A 4,306-nucleotide genomic window follows, 5' to 3' on the forward strand; every position below is an offset into this window, starting at 1 on the left:
CCCTCGCTGCCCGCCGCGCGGCCCCGCGCAGTTCTCTCTGTGTGTGTGTATGTATACATGTATGTGTGTGTGTGTATGTATGCGTATGTGTGTTCATATATGTCTCTGTGTATATATATGTGTGTATATGTGTATACGTACACATGTGTATATGTGTGTGTGTGGATATGCATGTATGTGTGCAAGTGTATGCACGTATGCACACACACGTAACATATATATATGTATATGTATATACATACACACATATATACACATAACATATGTATATATATACATATAGCACACACATATATGTGTTATGTGTATATATATGTGTGTGTGTATATATATATCCATATGTGTGTGTGTGTGTGTGTGTGTGTGTAGTTTATGTATTTGCTTTCCTCACGGGAGGTTTGTCTCCTGCCGGTGGGATGCACAGGGCCCTGCTGGGGTGTAGAAACAGTTGCAGTGCTGATTTACGTTTTCCCCACTGTGTGTCTAACCCACTACTTCACTCCTTTTCCTCATCTTTTTGTTTATTTTTTAATATTATGCATGTGTACTCTTTAATTGTGATGCAAAAAAGATAACTGGTACCGTATGAAGGAAATAAATACCTAAAATGCACCCTTTTCTTAAGGACAGCTCTGGCTGCTCACTGGGGCTCTGCTCATGTACATCTGTGTTTGTTTGTTTAGTTCAGTTTTCACACACAATTTCTTCTTCCAGGCAGTAGAAGTGTTGCTTAAGGGCTTGGCTAGAGAACCTGCTCCAGCACTTGTATTTGTGGGTAATTTAGAAGAGATTTTTGTCAAGCTGTCCGTGATTGTAGAGTTTCTTTCATGAGAGCACACACCTACCTTCAGTACCTCCAGGTACACTTAACTCCAGGTTTTCTGAACTATAATCCTCTGGGGTTTCAGTGTGTTTAAATTTAATACAAGACGTAAATTATTGTTTACATTCCTTAGAATTCATTAAGTAAAAATTAGAATATGGGGGTGATCAGCAAGTTTTGCTCTCTAGCTTTTTGTTAAGTAGCCAGTTGAGAGGGAAGATGGCCTGTCCAGCCTGGAAAATAACCAGTGCAGCAAGGACACAGCTACTCTCTCATTCCGCCTTTTCTCCCTTTTCATTCTGTTGTAGTCTGTACTTAAGTCTGAAGAAACATTGAATCTTAGTTCCAGACTTAAGCCTGGAATTGCAAAGTATCAAAGGACTTTTTTTTTCTTTTATTGAGAATGTTGAAAATGCAGTTGCTGAACCTGTTGGGCTGTAAATGCTGCTCCTTCTTTTCCTGCTCCCTGTAAAAGGAGTAACTTGATACTTTAGGCAAATAGCGACTCACTGGCATCCTGCAGCATCTGTGTTTAAACTTCTCTTGAAAGGTTGACAGGGTGAAACAAGCCCCTTGTCCCGAGTCCAGATCTTTGCAAAGTGGACAGCGAGGGATGTTTTGTGAAGTGTTTTATCCTGCAGCCTGGTGCTTGGGGATTCCTCCAGTAGGATGACGAGGAGGAGAGAGCTGCTACCAGTCGGCCTTAAACCTCTACTGGGGAAAAAAAAAAAAAAAAAAAAAAAAAAAAACATATATTCAACCTCTTTGACTTGTAAATTCTGGAAAAAAAAAAACCCAAAACAACTATTAAAAGAAATCTCACAAACATTCTAGGAAGAGATAGCAAGTCTGAGTGCCACGTATATGTATATATGCTGGTGTTAGACATGATTTCTGATCGCTCTGGTAGTCAACATACCCTAGAAATAATGAATATTGTTACTGTCTGTCTGTAGGCTGTGACAGTGCAGTTACGAGTGGCGGTGCTGGTCAGTAGCATCTCACCCCAAAGGAAAATAAGCAATTGCATTCACTTTTCAGCGCGCTCCCTTTTGTGCTAACTGAATATGAAAATAAAATTTTGTGTCGTGACTTGCCTCAGAGGGCCTGCATGAAGATTTGCTATCTGATTTTTAAAGGAGTGATTTTTTGTTTGTTTGTTTAATCTCCGGTCAAGCCCTGTGTCTACTACTCTTAGGCTTACTTGGTTGTGTCGCTGTAGCTTGCAGATGTGCGCACGCCACTGAAATCGCAGCAACTGGTCTTGAGGGACCAGAACACCTGATTGAGAAATCTGGCTTTTTTTTTTTTTTTTTTTTTTTTTTCCAATCTGATCTTGTTTCATGCAGTAATCCGTTATGTGAATTTCACCAAAGTAGCTAATCAGTCTCATCCATCTCAAGAAACTGAGGTATCAGTTCTGTGAGTCTCCAGTGTTTTCTCTGCGTTACCCGTCGTGTCTTTGGTTTTCCTGAGTTCCCGGTCTGTTCGAGTGAACTCCTGCTCAGCAAGGCTGATGTGCCGAGCTTGGGCTCAGTTTGAAACAGCCCAAGTCTTGCTTTGCTTGACCTACAAAGTCTTAGTCCTGAGTTGGCGCCTTTGCTGATCCCCGCTGTGCTGGGAGGCTCCAGAGGCGGGTTGGCCGGGAGCCAGTGAAGGATGGTGAAAGGGGACAGGATGGTGGCTCGGACAGTGTGCTGGGTCGGGACGTAGCTCATGGAGACCAAGACTGAGAGCTGCTGCTCAGAAACCAGGCATTTCGTGTGCTACCGCATGCAGGCATTCGTTTTTCCCATCTGTAGTCAACGTTCGTGAAATAAGGATTCCTTCATGCTCAGTAAGATCACTTTCTCCTCCATAAAATCAGAAACATATTTTTTTTCAACTTTAACTGTGCCAAACCGGATATTTCCTGGAAGACTGGACATACAAATACGTATTTGTTAAGCTAATGTGCTTATGCTTGCAACAGCATGTGTGTCTATGTGCATTTGTTTGTGACAGAAAATGAACTGGTATTTTCTTTTGTTTGTTTGATTTTTGCAAGTGAGGAAGGAGATATCAGTATTGCAATTGCAGTAACGTTTTGGGTCTGCACAATTTGGATTGGATGGGAGATGTCCTTGTGTTTCAGCTCCATATTCCTTTTCGTCCTTTTTTTGTTCTTTTCCATTAAGTATAAAAACATATTTCTAATTGACATAAATTATTTAAGGGCAAACAGCACTGGGTTTTGTAGATGCAAAGGTGTACTGAAGTCAAACATGCTTTAGTGAGATCAGTACTTGCTTGTTGGAAACACCAGGAGAGTCACTGAGGCTGCTCAGTTCGTGCATTGGGAAGGTTTTTAGAGTGTTCCTTCAACTCTATTTTGAGCCTGTGCTTTCAGGCCCGTGGTGAATGATTCATTCTTGTTTTGCTCGTTATTGTTGGTCAGTCTGTGAGACTTTATGTAGTCTGAAGTATTGGTCCAGTAGGTACATCAATGTAAATTATTACTGCTAAGGAAATGAGTTACTTTTTCTCTACTTTTAACTGTCAGGAGAATTGTTTTGTTCAAATAGCGCTTGGAGCAAGGCAAGGCATCTGTGACCATGGTTAATTCTCAAATACGGTGCAAGCTGTGAGTCGCATCCCTACAGAAAAGAAAACCAGATTATTTAGGAGCGTATACCTTGTGGGAGTGTGTGATGTATTAGTGGCAAATCTGCCTATTTCATATTGAGTTAGTGTCTTTCGGTGTGTCAGCGTTTGCTGCCCATTTGCTTTTCCGTGCTATATTTTGTGGCTTTTGAATGCAGTAGAGCAAGAGGTAAAAAAGCCGATCCCAGCTTGTGAGAAAGCAATTTGTGTTAGAAACTGTGCTGAGGGTTCCAGTGGAGTTTGAGGATTTGTTGAGCTAGGTGCTCTTTAAAATCAAAATATCTCTTCTGACAGAGAAGATACGTCCTGATTCAGACAGAGCGGCGCTTGTGCTTGCACACTGGGCCCAGTGCAGACACTTTTTTGTTAAAACATACTCCTCTGTAGAAACAACCCAAAGCTCAAAAGCAGTACCTGTTGACTTGATAAAGTGGGCTATTTAATATCTATTAGGAACAGAAAAAATATGTAGGAAAATCTGCAGTTGAAAGCAAGATAATCACTCCAATTGCTGACTAGAATGAGGAAATGGGGAGTTCAACCTACACGTAGACCAGCATTGTGCAATACTCTATCCACTTTCTGGATAGAGTGTGGGATGGGAGAACGGCAGATTCGCCCTGTTTGCTGCGGGTTTCTTTTCCCTGCTGGATGTGTGAGAGCCACAGAGCAGCGGAACTGTGTGTGGAAGCTGGTTGTGCAGTGCAGCCCTCCTGCCGTCCTCGTGGTGACCAAGTGCAGGCAGAGCTGCCCTGCACCTACCCCAGGGGCTTGACCCCACACTCGGCACAGCCGGGGAAGGATGTACTGTAACGTCTGTGTTTTGGTTGCAGGTTTCCA

This window comes from Nothoprocta perdicaria, unplaced genomic scaffold (genome assembly GCF_003342845.1).
Source record: "Nothoprocta perdicaria isolate Ctin4 unplaced genomic scaffold, notPer1 scaffold_205, whole genome shotgun sequence".
NCBI classification, from domain to species: Eukaryota; Metazoa; Chordata; class Aves; order Tinamiformes; family Tinamidae; genus Nothoprocta; species Nothoprocta perdicaria.